The sequence below is a fragment of the Pinus tabuliformis genome, chromosome Q, assembly GCF_031772625.1.
Source record: "Pinus tabuliformis cultivar Carrire ecotype Pingquan chromosome Q, CPIR1, whole genome shotgun sequence".
In the NCBI taxonomy this organism is placed as follows: Eukaryota; Viridiplantae; Streptophyta; class Pinopsida; order Pinales; family Pinaceae; genus Pinus; species Pinus tabuliformis.
This window is the reverse complement of record NC_142296.1, coordinates 1,317,242,363-1,317,266,173: the sequence shown is the minus strand read 5'-3', so window position 1 is coordinate 1,317,266,173 and position 23,811 is coordinate 1,317,242,363. Positions and strand designations below refer to the sequence as shown.

At 36.1% G+C, this 23,811-nt stretch overlaps 1 pseudogene; it reads left to right on the top strand.

Annotated features, from left to right (window-relative positions):
• The window catches only part of LOC149224684 (UDP-glucuronate 4-epimerase 2-like), a 62,581-nt pseudogene extending 42,926 nt beyond the window's left edge, over positions 1–19,655 (top strand).
• Positions 19,656–23,811: the final 4,156 nt, after the last annotated feature.

Below are 23,811 nucleotides of genomic sequence, written 5' to 3'. Positions count from 1 at the left end.
TCCTTAGCTAGCTTAATTATGAACTCTTGTATCAAGATTATATCTGGATTATATGTATTAACCAATCTCTTTAGGGAGTTTCACTTATGGGTTCTCCCCAAGAGCCTAATCTGTAGGAAAGAAAAATAATTTTAGACACTTGGAAGGAGATTTCTCTGCCCTAAGGGCCCCTTGAATGATCATTTAATTACCTTAATGTACTTCCCTATCTACTTGTATCTTGGCTTGATTGATGATCCATAAACAAGGGAATTATAGCCCACTCACTTCACCAACACAATACCTTGTGGAATTAACTTTTTGTTTTCTGTCCTCAATTTTGTACAGTGATATCTCCCTCTTTGATGGCTATAAAGCCTCTTTTCTCTATGAAATTCGAAATGCAAATTTCTTTGTAAAATGATTAGAATTGGTGAGGTAACCTTTACATTGGTGTAACTTAACTCGTATATGTGTGTGTGTGTGTGTGTGTGTGTGTGTGTGTTTTTTAATGAAGTCCAACAAAAATGAAGGCAACCACGCAAAAAATTAATTTGTTATCTGTCCTCAATTTTGTACAGTGATATTTTCATTTTCCATGGCTACAAGGCCATTTTTCTCTATGTAGTTCTAAATGTGAACTTATTTTCAACACTAATAAGGTGTGGTGAGGTGGATTGTGCTCAGATGTAACCTGAATTTCCCTTGCACCTGAATTCCAACAAACATCAAGACAACCATGCTTTGTTCAATGGCCATAACATCTAACACTCTACTAACAATATATTAAAACTCCATCATTAAATATTTACAGAAAGTCAACGCTTTGCTTCAATGGACCATTAATCCAGCATTGATGCAATTATACAATTGCAAACTTTTTCTAGAAACCTTTATTCTCATGTTGCAACAATCAAAAGGGATATTACTTTTCAACCTCAGCAAGAAATAAGTCGTTCCAATGCCAACAGTTGGTAAACGTAATCTTGTGCTCTACAATATTCCAATACACAAACGCACTTCAATACCAGCGAGTGTATTAAATATTAAGAGGCAATATATATTGCTAACCTCATAACTTGTGATTAGATAGATTTTCTATGAAAGGCTTGGATGCAAAAGTAATCTCCGCCTAATGGTCATTCATTCATATGTGAAATATGGTCTTCCAAAAAAAAATTGGATCAAATTCTAATTCACTTAATCATCACTCAACAAAGCATTCATGAGATGGCCATTAATTAACATATATAAGGGGCAACTCCATGAAAGGGTGGAAATAATTAAAAAACCGTAAATAGTCATATGCTTTGATCCAAGCACTATTCACCAAAACAAAAGTTGAGATGACAATTATTTCATACATTTAAGAGATGACCATTAGTTAAGGCATATGAGACAATTCCATGGAATGAGGGACTAAACAATCCACATGATATGCTAAAAATGTATTGTTGAATCACTAATGCCATAGGCATGAGAAAGGAGTAATTAAAGAGAAGGTTTATAATTCTAGTGGACCATTATTTAGATAACACAAATACCATCCATTATTTCAAGAAAATTAGAAACAACCTTGTTGTTATACTGGAAATGTTGTCTAAGATTTCAAGTTGTAAACCATGGTTCCATATCTTCAATTGAGGTAGCATTACACTTGTTGGTATATTCATCGAAGCTAGTCTTGAGGTCCTTACAAGACATTAGTCATAAAAATGAGTATTTTTAGATATACAAGGATACAAAGCCTTGCTGGTGTTATAGAAAGATCTTGCACATAATTTTTTTTGAAGATTTCTTTCAGCAAATTCCAGTGAGGAACCAAAATTAGAGGTTAAAAAATGTTTGCAAGTATCGTTCTATTAAATGCAACTTTTATCAAGAAAATAATCTCATTTAAGGTAAGAGGCAATGCCAACGTATGCTACAATCATACCATTTTTTTTGCTAAGATTAATCTTGGTGTTCTTCCATGTGATAGATATGGATTTCCTATGGTACCTATGGGTTCATTAATTTCAAAATCCCCTACATATTTACCTTATTCCGTTGAGTCTGGAGATGCAGATCATCATAGTAGCCATCATCATGGACCCAACAAGATCGTTGTTGTGGTTTCTATTGCACTTTCTTCTATTGTTTCCCTAATAATTTCCTATGTTTCCTTATCAAAATGGTGTTTATGCAAAGATTGATTCACATTTTCTGGATTGAAATATGGACAAATATATGTTTACATGTATTTTTCTCTCTATATAAGATAGTGAAAAACTGATTTTCAACATTACCTCCTAGAATATGTAATATGGTTAGTAGTATTTGACCTTTTGATTCAACATTATCGAATTGTTTTTTTTTATTAGTTCTTTTCTTTATTTTGGTCCAAAGGAAGATTCTTCTTCCATCTACACCATCTAATTTGGTTTCTCACTTCACTTATATTTGTCTCACATGATCTAGCATTGTGCTTTTCCTTAGATCTATTCTAGATGATGGTTTATATGACTTATTCTTTGTTATATAAAATATTAATCCAAGTTGAGATTGTCATTCAAAAACCACAATATTTATCTAGGAATGGCTCACTCAAGTTTTTTTTTTAGTTTTGTGTAAGAAAATATTCTTGTACTATATAAAAGGAAAAATTGTACATCAGGTTGGAGTTTTAATGGCATAAATTCCTCTTTCCCACCCATGTCATAAGATCTATCTCTCCTACTAGGGCTTCATGATGATTGGAAAATAGGCTTCCTAAGTAGTAGGTGCTTAGAATAAACCTAATTTGCTAATTCATCCAAAAATTGAAGAAATTTCACTTGCAAAATTCCATTTTAACCCATAAAAGTATCATTAAATCTCAGTTCCATACATATAAATTAGAAGAGAGAATTAAGCCAAAGAATATATAGCATGCCTAGTTGAATTTTAATACAACCCAGTATCCCATAAAATAGCTCACCTCCAATGAAAAGGTCTAGAGCAGATACTGCAAAACTGTTGGGCACTAGTGGAAATTGTAAGTGTCTGCAAAAATTATAATCCTAGAATATGTGAGTCCTCTTTCTCATCAAACCATACCTGAAGCATTAATGGGTCTGGTTCTAGCAAGTCTATGCTTTCTAGCTACTCCTTAAACTGAGAGTTTCCTTTCAAATTATCTAAAACATGGATTCCCAAGGTGATAGCATTATTTTTCCTCAACAGTCGATTCTCAACATCCATAACCATTTTGAAATCATCTTCTCAGTGGTACCACTCTAGAGGCTAACATGGGAGAAAAAATTATTTAGTGTAGATTTACTACATGGCTAATTTATGTCTTACCATCCTGTTGAAGCCCCGAAAATCAGGTCAACAACAAGGGGGATACCCACCCGGTCAGGAACTTGGTTGGTAGCTCCTTGTCCGTTTGGTATAGCGGGTCCGACTGGGGATAATGGGACCAGTTTCCAATCTAAGGGGTGTGTGTGTGTGTAGAGTTTGATGATGCTGATCTAGAAGTATTTTAAGCTAATTTAATTCTAACTTCTAAACTTACTCTATGCTATTGTAATCTAACAAAAACAACACATCTAATCTACGCTAACCCGGGGTATATTTCCTCTATTATGCGATCTAAAAAGATTTCGAACAATAACTGGTAATAAAGATCATTCAGCTATCATAAGAATAGAAATCAATTAAGATAAACCATTCTGCATAAAAAGTTAGGCAAAACAGTTGTGAACAGCATATCGCATAATAAGTTATTCATATGTCAAGCACAAATAAATGACTCCACCATACAAAAGTGCCAAATGGTAACCCACACATTCATACATTAACATATAAACAATTCAGCTGCATATCACTCTAAGAATATAAGCAGAAATTGGTCAAGAGATAAAAGTACCATTTATGACTAATTTCACTCACAAACTTCAAGCAATAACGATTTATCTCTACTTGTTCTAATATCTACTAAGAGTATAGAAGTGCAACATCAGTAGCAGACATTAAAATGCAAACATAAATAAATCTCGATCCATCCATTCATCAAAAACCCCCTCCGAGGGTGCAAAAGTGCATGTTCTGAGGACAAGTTTTTTGACAAATTTCCGGACCCTTCTCCAAATGCCATGAGAAGGGTTAAATACTACTAACTAATTAATCTTAATTACACAAATTTAGGAAACGGCTTCAAATGACCGCCCTTTTACTAAAACAAATTTATTTCTAAAAATTGAATCTAATTTATAACCGTTTCTGTATCTGCTCCTTAGTGTTGTAAGCAATGCAACGTTCGCCTGGAAAGAGTCGGTTGGTTGTCTTTTCCTTTCGTTCGAGCGATAAAAGTAGAAATAACAAGAGTTGGCACCTCTTTTTGACAAACTAGAAGATATTTTCGAAAATCTTCCTCTGGCTAGGTGTATTCGTTGTGCGTATGCTTAGTATAATCCAGATTTCTTTCAAACTGATTGTGTTGTTGCTATTTCGGTTTCCGGCCGTGCGAATGACTCAATGAGTTAGGGATTTCGTTGCCTGAACAATCTTCTGTATTGAAAATTGCTTCCGTTCTTTGTTCCAGGCTTTTCTGGAGCGTCTTCCCTCTTTAGCGTTTTTATTTTTGCTTTACCCAATCTGAGCTTCAGGATCTTTTGTAAACATGCTGCTTTTGTGCGCCTTTGACTCTGAGTCTTGGATAGTCTATTTCCATCAGTATCTGTTGAGTGATACTCTGGAATCCGCGGTCCTGCTGCATGCGGCAACCATTTGCGAAGGCATCTCCTCTCTGTTCTCCTAGTATTGGCGCTTCCCCTTCTCCTTAGATGTTTCCTGCATACTGATTTATATTAGTTGCTGTCTTACAGTTTACGTAAAGGAAAAGAGAAATGACGAAAAGATTGACATGAAAGCTTTAAGTTCTAATGAATGCATAATCATGACACTCATAATGACTTGAATCTTCGAAAAACGCGACACAATCATTCTTGGATACTTAGGCGTACAATCATTAATTTCCCTTAAGGTGCGCGCTCAATTTTGGGTTTACAGACTATGTCGAGGAAATCTTGCAATGAGTGGTTTCTGCGATTCGCATCGCAGTATCGAGGATTGCGATGTCAAGAAGTTTATCGCAGGAATTCATAGTCTCATTCATCGCAGATCGCAAGATCGCAGATCGCAAGATCGCAGATCGCGTTTTTCATTCAATCACTGTGTGCTGCTTATGCGATGTTGCGATATGCGACATCGCATATCGGCCATCGGCGATTCCTTAAGATTTTTCATTTAAGAGCGCTTTCAATATATGTGATGCGATGAATTTCACGTCGCTTCTTCGCAGCTTATTTATGCGCATAGGAAACGCTTCATTCTCTTTTCGCAATGCGATCTAGCTTTAGGGAGTTAAAATACAAAAATTTTGATAAAAATATTGTTTGGATTTTTTGTTAAGGGTCCCCCTTTGCTTGGTGTTATTGCTAATATCAAAACAAAGAGGGGGGTTGTTGGTGACCACAACAATGGCGATTCACTGTGAAGAACCAATTATCTCTGCTTTTCTATTGGATTTCCACTTCCGAAACAGAAAAATTTTCGTATGTCTAAATTTTGTTATGGACAGATAGAGTACGTTACCCCTTATCCTGTCAATGATACTTTGTCTCAACCTTTTCATATTCCAATTGTCTACTTCCTCAGGCTTAGTTCTTGCATTCGTACCAGACATTACTCGGTCTTTTGAAAGATAAAATAAGGTCTTCTCTGCGTACTGGCTTTTTAAAATATGCTCATTTGTCGTAGGTAGAGCCTCTGCTGCCCGCAAGCATCCATAGCCTCGACAGGGTTACCATGTTATCCAGCAATGATCCTTTTTCCTGCTTGAGGTTATTTACAACATTTCAGAGAAAAATCCTTTTTGACACTTTTTCCTTTTTTATTCTCTAAAGAACAATGTCTTGGTTTGGTGGCCAAATTATGACACAGTCATTCACTTGATTTACACTTTTGCTGAACAAGTTGGCTCGTGATGAGACCCCTTGTCTTTTGATTGCAACAATCTTGATTCGTTGCCATGTTTTGATAGACAGTATTGGCAAAGTCAGCAAGTTATAATATCTGTGATCATGATAAGCCGGCTCATGATGAGACCTCTTATTCTTTGAGATATAGTGTTTTCTCGGATTGTTCCTCTGAATGCTGCGATTTCCTTTAGCAGGGAGGAAGTCATTTTTTTCCTTAAGAAAGCTCTGGACGAAAATAATAGAGTTTGAAAACAGCAGCTTTACAGAGAATATTTATTTTATTATTGATGATACCTTTCATTGTGCTGACATGAAACAATTTTTTACCAAAGGTTGCTTTCATCAAAGTTTTTCTTTTGAGGTTGAAACTAACATCATATTCAGGCTAAAGTTAACTCTACTTGTCAATAATAAAAATCAGATTTTTCGAAAAGTTTTGCTACTTGTACAAGCGAAATCAAAATCTGATAGAGAATTGGTGTGCTCTTTCATGAATCCTTTTTTATGACCATTTACAACTGGTTTTATTTATAAGAAAGAGAAAAACAAATAAAAAACTAAAACTATCCTACAAAAATAGAAGAATGATCTTCTATGGAAAATATATTTTAAGAATCTCTCCATTCACAGGCAAAGAATCTCTTCTACCTGCCAAATCCTGCAACACAAACGTCGAGGGGCCTATGACTTCTACAATCTGAAAAGGACCAAACCACAGCTTCTGAAATTTCGTATGTTTGCCCTTTTCTTCATGAGCCTTATCCCATTTCAAAACTAAATCTCCCATCTGAAAGTTTTTTCTGGTCATTATGCTTGAGTCAAAAGAGGATTTTATTAGCGCTTGGTGGTGAGCATGGGTTTTCTTAGCTTTTTCTCGTAGTTCTTCTAGTTTGATTATTTCCATTTGTTTCAGTTGTAAGGAGGAAGTAGATACTTCATCGATGTATTGTACTAAAGACAAAGAGGGAATGACTAAGTGAGTTGGAAGAACCACTTCTTTCCCATAAACTAAATTAAAGGGAGAAGTGTCGATTGAAGCTTTCTTCGTAATTCTATCTGCCCATAAAGCATTTACCAGCGCTTTGTGCCAATTCTTTTGGTTTTGGTCGACTGTTCTTTTAATAATCCTGATTAGGTGTTTGTTTGTTGATTCAGCCAACCCATTACCTTGCGGATAGTAGTTGGCAGAATACTTCAGTTTGAACCCTCTTTTAAGTGCAAACTCAGTCATTGTATTTCCAGAAAAGTATGAGGCATTATCAAACATTAAGGCCGTTGGCGATCCAAACCTAGTGATGATAAATTGATCTATGAATTCAATAATGTTTTCAGAATTAGCTATCTTGAGAGGAGCTGCTTCTACCCATTTAGTAAAATAATCTGTTGCCGTGAGGATATACCTATGCTGCTTAGAAGAGTGAGGAACGATCTCACCTATTATGTCCAAGCCCCATTGGCTGAATGGTTGCTCGATGTTAACCGGTTGTAGTGGCATGGACGATTTCTTTTGTCTCCCTGCAACAGTCTGGCAGACTTGGCATTCCCTTACGTAATTGTATGAGTCTTTGAACAACATGGGCCAATAATATCCTGCACGTAAGATTTTATGTGCAGTAGCTTCTCCAGCATAGTGTCCACCTGCTGGTCCATCGTGGAGTTCCTGCAAAACCTTTTCGGCTTCAGTTTTCTCAAGACACCTAAGAAGTACAGAATCGTAATTCCTTTTAAACAGAACATCATTTGTCAGCTAGTATTGTTTAGCTTTCAATCTCAGAGCTCTTTTCTTGGTGTGGTCCAGGTGTGATGGAGCATACCCGTTCTTAAGATAATAAACGGTGTCAGCATATAATGATTCTGCGTCATTTAGGCTTACCTTATATGTATGTACCTCTTCAGATGAGTTCTCAGGAATTTGCGATGCTCCAGCCAACATCTTGCAGAAGCCTTGACCTCTTACAATGTTTGTTGGCTTGATCTCAAGATCGTATTCTTGTAAGGCGGTAATCCAATTTGCTCTCTTTTCGCCCACATCCTTCTGTATCAGAAGGTTTCTTACCGCTGGAAACGGTACTACGACTTTGGTATGGGCTTTAAGTAAGAAAGGTCTGAAATATTTGATTGCTTTGAAAACAACATATGCCTGTTTCTCCACGTCTGAATAATTGAGTTCAGCACCTTGTAAGTTCGAGCTAAAAAATGCGTTTGGAGCTTCCGCCTTCTCTTGATTTGCTTGAGTTAAAATCGCGGCATAAGATTTCTCTAAGGCAAATGTGTATAAGATAAAAGATTCTGAAAAATTTGGGGTCGCTAAATATGGAGCGTTGATGATAGCTTGTTTGATCAAGTTGAATGCTTCATGCTCATCTTGACCCCATTTAAAATTTGAATTCTTTTTTATCATATTTTGTAAAGGAGAAATAATACGTGAAAAATCCGGGACAAACCTTTTTACGAAATTGATTTGACCAAGGAAAGATTGCATGGCCTTTTTATTATGGGGCATGGATATTTCGGAAATTTCTTTGATTCTGTCAGGTTCAATGTGAATACCAGATTTTGACACTATGAATCCTAGCAATTTCCCTTCACTTAATGCGAAAAAAGATTTCTTTGGGTTAAGTGAAATCCCATACCTTAAACATATTTGAAAGATTTGTTTCAAGTCTTTGAGATGGTCGCTTCGCTTCTTGGAGTACACTGTTATATCATCCAGGTAAATCACTATAGATTTATTGACTAAACTTTTAAACGCGATGTCCATGGCTCTCTGAAAGGTAGCGCCGGCATTGATCAGACCAAATGGCATCTTCTGATATGCGTATGTGCCCCATTTAGTTCGGAATGTGGTTTTTAACTGATCATCGGGATGTACCAGCACTTGATTGTATCCTGAAAATCCATCTAGAAAAGACATTAATTCTGAGCCTGCTACTGCCTGTAATATTTGCTCCATAGGTGGGAGGGGAAAATTGTCTTTTTGACAGGCTTTGTTGAGATTCCGAAAATCGATGCAGATCCTAATATCTCCGTTTTTCTTTCTAACGGGCACCATATTGGATACCCATTTGGAATGCCTGACGGGGAAAATTATTCTGGCTCTCAACAACTTATTTAGCTCAGTCTTTATCTGATTTTCTAAGTTGGGGTGGATTTTTCTGAGTTTCTGCTGGACAGGTTTTTCATTGTCAATCATAGGGATAGTGTGTTGAATGATAGACATGTCGTATGTCTTCAGCTCATCGTAATTCCAGGCAAAAACGTTTTTGTATTGTCTCAAAAGACGGATATATGCTGATTTTTCTTCAGGGGCTAGGCCGTGGCCTAGATTAACGTTTTGTGGCTTCTCATCGGTTCCTAGGTTCACTAATTCATAGTTCAGAGTCGAACTGTAGAGTTTAGAATTGGCAGACCTTTTAAACCGACTTTTTAGATCATATAAGTCTTCTAACTTAACCACCGATTTAGGTATAGCATTATCAGTGCTATTTTGTTGTATTTGGTGATCGTGATGGTCTTCGTCAATTATTTGGTGTGAGTAGGATCCTTCAGAAGTGAGGAAATTTACAATGTCAGGATCGTCGTTGAATACTCTCCAGTTGGTGATGTTGTCAGGGATGGATGGTCTAAAGATTAATTCTATTGAGAATCTAACTGGACTAAAATCTTCGGAGGGAATAAGTCTAGAGGCTACGTTAGCTAACAAGTCTGCGCTCGCATTTTGGAGTCTTGGGATTGACGAAATATTGAATGCTATGAAATGTGCAGTCAGATCTTGTACTAAAGATTGATAGTGCTTCAAATGACCTGATAGGCAATGTATGGTGTTACGTACCTGTTTGACGACAATCTCAGAATCTCCAAAAACTTGAAGATACTTAATGTTGAACCCGATTGCTTTGTATAGGCCTTGCACCAAGGCCTCGTATTCTGCTGTATTGTTTGTGCAATCGAACTCAATTCTGCACGTAAGCATGGTCTTATTTCCATCTGGGCTAATCAGAACGCATCCTGCTCCTGCTCCCTCGTTAGATTTAGAGCCATCAAAATATAATTTCCAAAACAAAGATGTATTTACAGGGTTATCTAAAAAATTAACACATTTTGAATTATCAGTTTGGGAAAAATTTTCAACTTGGGACAAAACTGAATTTTCCAAGTAAGGTGAGGTATGAGCATTGAAATTGCCGAGGAAGGAATCTACTGAGTAATTGCCTATGATACTGCTGTTGTATGCTATTGCTTCATTCTCTCCTTCCAATTCCGTCACTATGTACTTTTGGTGCAACTCTCGTTCAACCTTTATTTGATTCGGTTTACCGTTGTAGGGTAACCACATGTGCGACCAGTCGGTTGAGAAATATCCGTGGAGTTTTTCGGACCAATCCCTGCTGAGAATTAAACCATAGAATTCAGGGATATCAGCTACTAGAATGTCGATAACCTGGCATACCTTCGGGTTAGACGACAATCTTATGGTCACTTGATTAAGTTCACCAATCACTTCGACTTGAGATCGATCAAGTTGAACTATGCGCACTGCGGATTTTTGTGGTTGAACATTCAATTTGGCACATATTGATCTGGGTAAAATATTCGTCGAAGCACCAGAATCAACCAAGCAATTGTGCACGTTTTTATTGAAAATTTCATAAGTGAGAAGAAAAGGAGTATGAGATCTTGATCTTCCTCCAATCAAGGCGATGTCATTTGGATCAATCTTATTGATCGTGTTGGTTGGAGGTCTTCCCATGTTGTGGGAAGCTACAGCTGTAGGTAAAGATGCAGTAGGCACGGCATGTAATTCTTTCATCATTATTTTCTGTTGATGTTTCAATTTGCTCAACTCGTAAAGAGTGATATTAGCCCTAGTCTTTTTCATGTCATCGATAATGTTATACTCCATTTCATCCGACACTATCAGTGTTCTTGATGGAGGTGCTTGATCTGATTGGACTGGGCTAAATTGGGTCGCTCTAGCGGTTGTTTTCTTTGTTGCGACCTTATCTTTTGTTGCAGGGCTTGCGCCCTTCTGTTTAGGGGTAGTTTGGGGAGGATCAAGTTGATTTTTGCTTCGTGTGCTAACCGGGAATGCTTCTTGATCTTCTTCTTGTGGGAGGATGAAATCCCACATTCCTTGTAGTTCCACAAATTCTTCGTCATCGGTCTGCCCTTCAGTGGTATTCTCTTCTTCCTCTTCTTCTTCAGATTCGACGTTTGAGACAGCATTGGGTGGTTTCACATCCATGGGAGGATTTCTTTAAAAGCTCTGTAGGGCTTTTTTGAAGAAGTTTATGCTACTTGTTTTCTTATGTCAATCATCTCATTGGACATGGCCTTTAACACTTTTTGTAATCCTTCCAAATCGAAAGGATCTTTCGTTTGTTTCTTCTTAGTGTCTTCTTTGAAAGAGATTTTCTTAGATTTGCGTTCCTCTATTGCAGATCTCTTTTCTAGGGCTACTACGCGCTTTTCTACTGCTAACGCCTCTGTCAAGTTTTCAACTAACGTCGTCTTGTTTGCCCTATCTACGAAGATAGCCAAGTTTGATGGTAAGGCCGTGATATACCATTCACATCTTACTTCCTCGCTGGGTTGAGAAGCAGCAAGAATTTTGTTGAGGATCTTATTGAACCGTAAATTGAAATATTTAATGGGTTCTCTAGCCTCAGCTTTAAGATTGGATAGGTCATTAATCAATGTCGTTGTTGATCTGTCATCACCGAACTTGGTAAGGAATTGACTTTGAAAAATGTCCCAACTTGTGATAGACCCGGAAGGTAACGAAAAGTACCATGACCCTGTTGTTCCTTGCATTGTATAAAGAAAAAGCCGGACAACAGCATCTTCGTGGGTAACTCCGTTGAGATTAACAGAAAGCATGAAATTATTGATATGCTAGCTGAATGCCTGTTTCTGGATTGAATTTAGGTAGCCATTTCTCAGGATGGGCCGGTATTAGGCTCAGGGGTGGAGGCATTAAAACCGCCCCAGGATTGTTCCATGGAGACTGGGCCATCGTTGAGCTGCTAGTTAATGAAAGTGCAGAGGATGATCCCTGATGCTGAGAAGATGAAGATATTATGATCTTTGATAATTGAAGAGGAAGGGTTGTGGAAGATGGATGAGTGATTTGGGATGAAGATGTGGGTGGCTGACTTCGCGGTGAGGGAGTTGAAATGGACGAAGTAGATGAAAGAGTCTCACTGTCAGACTCTGGTGGTGTTTTCCTTGCTCTTTTCCTAGTGGGGAGAGGAAGCTCAGTTGGCTGGATGCCAAACTTTTCACTCTTCAATCTGGTCAGGGGATGAGCAGGGTTGTACTGCGAAGTCACACTGCTTTGAGATTTATCAGACCTCTGATTAAAAATAGAGAATCCCTGGAGTTTACGAATCAAAGTTTGAATTTCAGGGGGTTCAATGATAAGTTGGTCTGATATATTAGGGTATGTAGCAGCGGTGGATACTCGAGCGACTTCTAACTCCGGGTTTAACCGTACTGGAGAAGTCGGGGGAGTTGATGAGGGTGATTTACTCTCAGAATTGTATTTAGATTTTGATTTAGGTGCCATTCATAGTTCGTGCCCTCCTTCTAGCGCCAAATATGTTGAAGCCCCGAAAATCGGGTCAACAATAAGGGGGATACCCACCCGGTCCGGAACTTGGTTGGCAGCTCCTTGTCTGTTTGGTATAGCGAGTCCGACTGGGGATAATGGGACCAGTTTCCCAATCTAAGGGGTGTGTGTGTGTGTGTAGAGTTTGATGATGCTGATCTAGAAGTATTTTAAGCTAATTTAATTCTAACTTCTAAACTGACTCTATGCTATTGTAATCTAACAAAAACAACACATCTAATCTACGCTAACCCGGGGTAGATTTCCTCTATTATGCGATCTAAAAAGATTTCGAACAATAACTGGTAATAAAGATCATTCAGCTATCATAAGAATAGAAATCAATTAAGATAAACAATTCTGCATAAAAAGTTAGGCAAAACAATTGTGAACAACATATCGCATAGTAAGTTATTCATATGTCAAGCACAAATAAATGACTCCACCGTACAGAAGTGCCAAATGGTAACCCACACATTCATACATTAACATATAAACAATTCAGCTGCATATCACTCTAAGAATATAAGCAGAAATTGGTCAAGAGATAAAAGTACGATTTATGACTGATTTCACTCACAAACTTCAAGCAATAATGATTTATATCTACTTGTTCTAATATCTACTAAGAGTACAGAAGTGCAACATCAGTAGCAGACATTAAAATGCAAACATAAATAAATCTCGATCCATCCATTCATCAAAAACCCCCTCCGAGGGTGCAAAAGTGCATGTTCTGAGGACAAGTTTTTTGACAAATTTCCGGACCCTTCTCCAAATTCCATGAGAAGGGTTAAATACTACTAACTAATTAATCTTAATTACACAAATTTAGGAAACGGCTTCAAATGACCGCCCTTTTACTAAAACAAATTTATTTCTAAAAATTGAATCTAATTTCTAACAGTTTCTGTATCTGCTCCTTAGTGTTGTAAGTAATGCAACGTTCGCCTGGAAAGAGTCGGCTGGTTGTCTTTTCCTTTCGTTCGAGCGATAAAAGTAGAAATAACAAGATATTTTCGAAAATCTTCCTCTGGCTGGGTGTATTCGCTGTGCATACTTAGTATAACCCAAATTTCTTTCAAACTGATTGTGACGTTGCTATTTCGGTTTCCGGCCGTGCGAATGACTCAATGAGTTAGGGATTTTGTTGCCTGAACAATCTTCTGTATTGAAAATTGCTTCCGTTCTTTGTTCGAGGATTTTCTAGAGCGTCTTCCCTCTTTAGCGTTTTTCTTTTTGCTTTACCCAGTCTGAGCTTCAGGATCTTTTGTAAACACGCTGCTTTTGTGCGCCTTTGACTCTGAGTCTTGGATAGTCTATTTCCATCAGTATCTGTTGAGTGATACTCTGGAATCCGCGGTCCTACTGCATGCGGCAACCATTTGCGAAGGCATCTCCCCTCTGTTCTCCTAGTATTGGTGCATTCCCCTTCTCCTTAGATGTTTCCTGCATACTGATTTATATTAGTTGTTGTCTTACAGTTTACGCAAAGGAAAAGAGGAATGACGAAAAGATTGACATGAAAGCTTTAAGTTCTAATGAATGCATAATCATGACACTCATAATGACTTGACTCTTCGAAAAACGTGACACAATCATTCTTGGATACTCAGGCGTACAATCATTAATTTCCCTTAAGGTGCGCGCTCAATTTTGGGTTTACAGACTATGTCGAGGAAATCTTGCAATGAGTGGTTTCTGCAATTCGCATCGCAGTATCGAGGATTGCGATGTCAAGAAGTGTCATCGCAGGAATTGATAGTCTCATTCATTGCAGATCGCAAATCGCAGGATCGCAAATCGAAGATCGCAAGATCGCAGATCGCGTTTTTCATTCAATCACTGTGTGTTGCTTATACGATGTTGCGATATGCGATGCCGCATATCGGCCGTCGGCGATTCCTTAAGATTTTTCATTTAAGAGCGCTTTCAATATATGCGATGCGATGAATTTCGCGTCGCTTCTTCGCAGCTTATTTATGCGCATAGGAAACACTTCATTCTCTTTTCGCAATGCGATCTAGCTTTAGGGAGTTAAAATACAAAAATTTTGATAAAAATATTTTTTGGATTTTTTGTTAAGGGTCCCCCTTTGCTTGGTGTTATTGCTAATATCAAAACAAAGAGGGGGGTTGTTGGTGACCACAACACATCCTGGCTCAACTATTGGAAGGGTTCTCTTAAGTGTTCATTATGTTCATTATTTCAAGGAAAACATGCATATACATTTCTACTAAGATAATTTTTTAGGAATGTTCTTGAAATGTAAATCAATACTACCAGATTTGGATCAAATAGGTCATTCCATATTCCAAAACCCTTGTCCTGAGAGGAACTTGCCACCTAACCTTGGAACTAAGACAAGAAACATAATAGAAATTAAAAGACACCAAAATATTAACTATTAATGATGCCAAGATCCTAGGTAATGTAGGTGCATCTCTTTAATTAAATTCAACACCAAATCCTCAGCTAGTCAAAGTAGGGTTAGCTAGTCCTTTCTCAACTACAAATTTGGGAAAGTTTGGGTTATCCAAAAGAGAAAGAATTGTTAACCATGACTCATTTAATGCATTTTATTCTTATTCCACGGAGCTTGCTACTGCTTTTTTAGGAATTACTTTATCCTCTAATGAAGCAACTTCCATTGAGGAGAAAAACAATGCTTATTCACAAATAAATAAGGAAAATACAGAAAATTAAAATACACATCTTCATAAGCAATTTTCTTTAAACAAAAATCCAGATTTCATATCCCACAAAATCATAGGTTGAATTAGTCAAGTCATGTATTTCTACAAAGGCACAATGATACTCCTTCACTGGCTTCAATCAAAACAATAGACTACAAGAAAACATGAACATGACCTCAAGGACTTCCAAAGATCAAGTTAGAGGTTCCCACTTATATCAATAATATGCATCTATTACACCCAATTTATGTGTTTCCACATCAACTATTGGGATTCCTAATGGGAATTTCTCCAATGGGAAATGTCATATTCCACATATTTCAAATGCATGTACTACTACGTTTGGCTTAAGTGGATATCCAATTAATCCAGTTATTTTAGAACCCATGATGTCCAACTTTGCTACACCTGGTATGTTGTCTCCCACATTTGACAATATTGTTGCAGCTACTAGCATGGATTCAATATCTACTCCTGGAAGCCTGTCTGGAGGAACATCACGAGGTACCATAAACCTACAAAAGTTATATAGATTAAGTGAGAAAATGGGAGTTGGAATTTAGATGCCAATCATTGATCCAATAGTAATGGCACAATTGCAAAGAACTGTAGAATATGTTGCATGAATGGCCACAGGCTACATTGATGGCTTAGGCTTGATATTCTTGATTTATATAAATCCTACTTGACTTCTTTTCCTGCTCAAAAATAGCCACAATATGGTGTGCCATATTTGGGAAAAGGTGGCAATGCTAATCTAGGATGTTATGCCAGTCCTTCCTTTGGCTTTTCCATGCCATATCCAGCTAGCCCAATTGGAAGTTTTATGCTTCCTAGTTCTCCTATGGAGTCTACAACTTCACCTATTCAACATAATGAATGAAACCCTCATTATTCATTTGGTTCAAAGAGTTCATATGTGGGAGCTTGGCATTCCCTAAATCCATTCATATGTAGAAAGACAATTAATATTAACCATCATACCAAAATTTCATTGTTTCTTGATATTTAGCTTGAAATGGTTTAGAACACCTTTAGAACTTATAACAAAATAACCCTCCATGCATTCCCTAAATTCATTTATATGTAGAAATTCCATTAACATTAACCATCATACTCTAATCTTGGCATATTGGAGTTCTTGGCACAGGCACAAATGTTCTTAGCCAAGTCAAATGAGTTGCGAAAAGCTCCTAAAATTGAAGTGAATTTGCATGCTGAAAGTGAGTGTGAGGAACTAGAATCAAAAGTTGAATCTCATGTGCAGCAGGCGGAGATAAAAAAAAAATGGCTCTTATAGAGGAAAAGAAACAACAAAGGGATTTTTCCTAGAAGAGGATGGCACATTCCCTTCTACATCGGATGCTATAGGAAGATAAAGATAAAGAGTGTATGGAAACACTTTATGCAACAATATGTCAAAGAGTTGCAGTTGTAAAGGACAAGCGTTTATGTCTTTTAGAGGATGAAAAAACTTGTGCACATGCAATAGTTATGTACGAAAGAAATGTTCCTAATTCTATCTATATTTAGAGGGAAATGGAGATTAAAAATTTTAAGGGGAAATTGGAAAAATTATTGCAAAGGGTATGTGCATGGTGCAGTTGATTTCAATTTTTTTATTTTACCATTTAGTTGTGTGCAACTAATTTTTCCCAATTTAACACTTACATGGGGAAAATAACAGAGATCATAACTTCAAAGGAAAAGAGGAATATGTGGAGGCATCAATCATATTAATCACCACAAAATATATAAGCATGGGGACTATCTTAAAAGAAAGTTGGTCATGTCATAATCTAACTTATAAGGCAATTCATATTTTGATTTTAGAAATGTTAATAGACTGATGCAACACTATTTTTTGTTTGATGAACCTTACTAAGTTCTTATTTGGAGGAAGTTCCAAAAGTAAATACATACAACATATGCTTTAGCATGGGAGTTTATTGCATGTGAAATCAATCATTTCTCTATTAATTCAGTTACTTTTGAGCAACTTGCAGCTCACTTACAGTCAACTTCCACATTACGTGTTGTGAAAGCACTTCTATCTAGCATTGAGAGTCGATTTTTGGTGTCACAAGAAAGACAGTGTAATGCTGTGCAGATAGATTATTAGTTTAAACGGTTATCTCGAGGACAAAAAAATGTCTTCAATTGGAAATAGAGCTGCAAAGGTTGTTGTTTCTCAACTGTCTATTAAAGGGACAACTAGAGGTCAAAGAGTTGAAGGAAAGGAACTATTAAGGTATCTAGTATGTGTCTTTTTATGTGCCTATATGATTTTTGGTCATCCTGAGGTTGTCCTCAATGGTATAGGAGACTGTGAAACTGCACTTGTAGAAGAAAAATATAGGTTTATTCTGGAGTTTGAATCCTCAATCACTATTATATTAGATGGGCCTTCTTCTAGCTCTCTATCAAGACTTTCTCCAAATGCAGCGACTAATGATTGGGGTTTTGAAGAACCTCATACTTCAACTCAACAGTGGTTATTTTCATCCTATCTAGTTGCATATGATGCTTCCTAGTGCTCTTATATGAATGTGTTGTGGAAAATCAAGGATGCACAATCCCTTGAAGAGGATTTAATTAGAGTGGCTTTCCATCTTGAAGTTTTAATGCTATAGAAGTGCAACATATCATCAAGAGATGAGGATGATGTTGGTCATGACTCAACGACCATTCACAAGCAAGTCTGAATTACTACTTTGTATTCAAATGCACTCAGTATTCCCATGTTCATATTAATTGAGTATATAGCAATAACTATTCATCTATGAGGATGTCACATGAATGACTAAAATGTGCATAGCTTTTCAATGTTAATTTTTGTACTATTGTGCTCTATTTTTTATGATTATTTTGGTCACCTCTAACGAGATGATATTGTTGGTGGATGCATAAGGAAGATATCAGCAAGCTTATTAGAAGGATTTGCAGGGTATATATATAGATATCAATATATATATATATATATATATATATATATATATATATATATATATATATATATATATATATATATATATATATATATATATATATATATATATATATATCAATTGGTTTCCATGGATTTGGGATTGTAAAAGGCACCAACTGCTATTAGTACACCTTAGTAACTCAAGGTTGTCGGGTTGCTATAAAAGTTAATTTTGGATTGTTTGTTTGTATTTTGAGTTTAAAATTTTGGGAAAATACTGGACTTCTGAAACACACCTCTTCAGTTGGTAGTTTTTATCTTTTATCTACCATTAATTAATCCTATTAAGACATGTTAATATCTTTGCTTAGTATGGAATACCTACTTCAATACCAATAGGTGCTTTTTTTGTTTTTTAAATTCTATAAACCCAATTTGATTATAAATTCTCATCATTACATGCATTTTATAGGTTCTATAAGATAAAAAAATTCTACGAGAAAGGGTTCTTCATTTGAGTGGAACTGATGGAGCAACAAGGATGAAAATGGCACTTTCATATGCACAAACAAAATTTATGGAATCAAAGGAGAATGGAGCTCTACCAATGTCACCTTTTTACCCTGCATCATTTTCACCATCTCATAGTCCCTCTAATGTCTGAAATAGTGATAATGGGAAACCAAAGAAGGTTGCTTGGTCATTATTTAAAAGAACTTTAGAACTAGAAACTTCCTCAAGAAATAAGTCTAACTTTAACAATAGATTTGGAGATGCACTTGAGGAAAAATTGTTAAATGACAATGAAATTATGGTTGCTGGTATTCTTCATGGAAAAGATTGATCATTTTTTGATATTCTCTATGGAATAACTAAAGGTTCTAAAAAAATTAAGGTGAGTATAGTTAGAATTTGTTGAAAGGTAAGACTTGGTCTTCTTTTGGATCAAGTAAGTAGATAATTTAGTTCCTTCACATATGTTTTGCAGGCACGGGTTAGATCAACAATGGAGAAAGCTTTTTGGAATGGTGTTGAAGAATCTCATGCACATGATCATCCTGATTACAGTTGGGTGGTTGGGCTTGTGGAAGAAGTCGAGGATGAGCTTCTTTCATTGATTCCTGAAAGTTGGAAACAAGAACTCCTTGAAAGCATCAATGTGGAGATCTTGTCTTAGTTTCTATTTCTTTAGAAGAGATAATGCTTTTGTGGCATTGTATTGATGTGGATTTTAATTGACTTTCATATTTTCTTTGTTCATCTAGATATTGGAGTCAGGAAGCCAAGACATTGAGTATCTTAGTAAGCTTATGGGTTATTCATTAGGTGTTGTATTGAAGCTTTCTATTCAAACAAATGATAAGGAGTCAAAAGTAGCTCATGAAAACTTATTTCATGAATTATCTGAGATAGTGGTTGGAATGGACAAAAATTAAAATCGTTACTTTTCACGTGCACTAGTGAAGGGCCTTTTCTTTATTTTAGAGAAAATATAGGTATTACTGATTTATGTAATATTTGCATGTATAATATTCCAATTTAATAACTAATTCTTTCATGTCATGCTTTTTTTTACGTACCTACAAATTGGAAAACGGGGTATGGATGGCATGCCTTGTTGTGGTGTTTTGAAATATGGATGTGCTAGGGTCGGAGTACTTCTGAGTTTCTATTCTTATGATTTTCCTCTTTATGTTTAACAAGAAAAGTAGAAAAAGTTGTAAGACTATGAGTCACCACATATCAACTTTCTTGTTTATGATTTTCCTATAACCGAAATAAATTGTACTGCTTATCTAGAAATTAATGAGTCACTTTTGTAGAACCTAATTACATTGCTCTGTCATATGCAGAGCCATCGCATTATATGATCTACCATGCATCCCATACCTAATAGGATGCATGATTTCTTTATCCATCATCACAATTTACATTATAATCAACACCTTTGTAATGCCGAGACATTGGTGTTGAAAGACTAGTTTACCTCATAATTCTAGTTGTCTCAAATTTAAGTCATCAAGGCTATTTTGTACTTGATTAATATGAGCCCACAACAAAAATGATGAATATGGAGAGCCGACTCATTTGAGTTCACTATTTAATGTGATTTAAGATGAACCAGTCTATGTCAATGCTAAATAATATTGTGGAATTTTGTGATGTCAACAATCTCGAGCCAAAGAAGAATTAGAAAATAAGCTCATTTAAGGAAGGTAAGGAACAATTTTTTTGATGATTATTTCTCAAATACCTAACATGTTTGTTTAAAACAGTGTTGCATTGGATCATTTTAGGGCCTCTCGCTCCTGGTTAATCCCAGGACCACTCCTAGGACCACACACACACACATTCTAATAATCATATGTACAGAATGCTCCAGAGTTGGCATCGTTCCCTAGACTTTTTGGGGAAGGACCACTCCCCGGTGTCAGAATCCCTGCTCCTTCACAACACTAGTTCAATTGAACTTTATCTCATCCTCTTTTGGCTAGCTAAATTGTATTGATTTCATATTCTGAAGTAAGCATGTCAACATATTTGTTTATTGATATACTGGCATTTTTTCTGTCTTTTAATGTATTTTTTCTCATACTATGATGTATGTTCTTCAACCTTATCTCCATGAATCTCGTCATTTTCATGTAACGCAAAGAGAAACGGGATGTGGTTGTTGCTTCCTAAATACAGAATCCTTGCAGATAAAAAAAGGTTGATGATGATGATGGGAAATTAACAGACAGACAACATGCACAAGTTGTTAGTTCATTAAGCACTGAAGCTTTGGAGTCTGAAAATGGAAATATGAATTCTTCAGAGGTACATGGTAATTTAGGTTTGTTAGGATCAGAATTTACAAGAATGTCAGAATCATGCCCTGATGAAACAGGTTATAACTATACTCAAGGGAATGGAGGGTATCTTTACCACCATGCTAGTTCACATTTCTATTTATTGGGTTTCATTCCTCTTCCATATGGAAGTTGTGAATTAGAGAGTGGGAAAGGTACAGGATATAACATCAAATGGGTTGCAGCATATACCTGTTGTGATCCAATGAAAGTTTGACATCAGTTTGGTTGGCCTCTCATTTGTTTTAGTATCATGTTTCATATAATTATAACCCTGGAGTATGGGAGAAATTTAGTTCAGTTTAAGGAAAGTGAAAATTATGGTACTGGGAGGGGAGGAAGCTAAACTAAATCTTGCAGATTTATTTTTGTTTTCCAATCTTATCATATCATAAAGAAGCTTGTTTCAGGTTTCTTTTCGGATGATGATATTTGATGTAAAAATATCTTGGCATCTTTGGTCAAATCATTGTGAATTTGAGAGCTTTATTATGGAAATAACCAGATGGAAGAACTGCTACACTTAAGCGTGTTTATGATACAATGTTGACTATTAGTAGTATTGTGATTTAGTGTTCCAGTGTTTGGTCAATAAATTGACATGCACCATCTGGTATTTCTAAGAGGAAAATCATTCTTGGTTGGTTACCATTAGACAATTGATAATATCATGATTTAAATTATAAAGTATTTTATTTAGGAAAGTATGATTAACACTATGATGCTTGGACAAGTTTCTATCTGCACATATTCTAAGACTATAATGGCATACACAATTACCATAATGAGGGCATGGTAATCAAAGAACTAGACATGCAACATAAGAGTAGTTATCTTTTTCAAAAACTATCTCATGGCATGATCATTACAATGAAGAATTAAGTATTTGATGTAATGGTCATATATAAGCTTGACATAGCTACTCTTTTTGGGATTCAAACCCCTTTCTTGCATTTCATTGAACCATTCATTTGCTTCTTCCAACTGTCCTCCTTTATACAACCCTTCATCAGTGTAGTATAAGTTGAAACATTCAATACTATACCTTTTCTAATAATGTCATCATGGATTCCATTTAGTTGTTCAACATTGCCCTTGAGGTAGTTGATCTCCACAACTGCAAAGAAAATCATTGATGTAGGAACCAATCCATAGTATAACATTTGAAAGATAATATTATTCACTTCCTCTACCATTCCAAGCTTAGAAAGTATGCTAATGAATGAACTGTAGCCATCCATGTCAAGGAGAAGACCATGTTATAGCATTTGATTGCATAGCTTAGTAACATATCCAAATTCTTCCCTTTTGCAAATGATTTTCAGTTAAAATTGTATAAATTTCAAAGCTTGGTTTCAATATTCTATGATGAAATTGTTGTAGGAGGTAGTTGACATCCTTCAAATTATCTATCCTACAAAGACATTTGATAAGTGCATTGTAAGTTTTAATTTGAGGCATAAAGCCTCCTTGTGGAATGAGAATATTCACAAGATCAAGAGCCTCTGACACTCTAATTTCCTTACAGTATCCATCAATAAGTAAATAGTCGATACAAAAATCAGGAATGCATCTTGTTTGATGGATGACTTGTATAATTTTGGGGGCTTTTGGTGGCTTACCCCTATAACAAAAAGTCTCAACAACATAATTCCAAGTACTAGTAGGACAAAATCCCCTTTCTTTGAATTCTTTAAATATTTCCATCACTAATTCCAGTTGTTCCATATGATATAAAGCTTCAAGAAGAATATTGCAACAATAAATGTCACTGGCAAAGACTTGTAATATGTCAACAACTTCTGGCATCATTTTACGTTGTGCACAAGTCTTGTTCAACTTGTTAAGGGCTATAGGTACTGAATAGCCTGAATATGTAGAAATTAATGCCCTAAATTGACGTGTGATCCTTGCAAGAAATAACAGAATGATCCATTATAGTATGTGCATCATTATACAACTTTTCCCTTATCAATATATGAATCAGAGTTAAGTGAACTTGTATAGTTTGCTAAATACATTTTTTTCTAACTAGTTGAAGGATTGCAATGCCAATCCATTATTATCCTAGATTTCAAGAAATACTTGAATTACAGCACATGGAATCAATTCATATAATAATTCCTCCAACATATCCCAACAATGTCCTGTCCACAAATTACAGATAGTACAAGATTACTAGAATTAACTTCCTGAGTGTCAACACAATGTTTTTGTTCTTCACAAATTTCAGTGTCGAGCTTCTATGAGATTGCTTATGTTGAAATATATCTTGTTCTAGTAGCATGATCAAGAAAATAATTAGTCCTGCAATCAAAATATTTTTTCCGTATGGCATGAAACCCTTGCCATCTCCCTAAACTATTTCTAATTTCAAGCCTTCTTAGTAGGGGTATTTTTTGCAAGTGTTATGGCTTTAAATATCATATAGGGTTTAAAACTCATTATTTTAACAACTCTATATAGCCAACAGGGCCTCAGTTCACAGTTGAGTTCAATGAAGTATGAGGTCTTCCCTACCAGGGTCCTATTTTCTCTTAGGATTTCCCAACCCATATGTCATGTCAAAAAAAGGATAAAGCTAGGTGCCATATTGATCTGAAAATCACCCTTGAGTGACCTCAGTTAATTAATTAATTAATGAAGGTATTACAGACTCATGTGTTGGTGTGTGTCTATGTCATTTTAGGGAACGGATCGATCAGATTGCAAAATACATAGACACTGGAAATATGGAAAA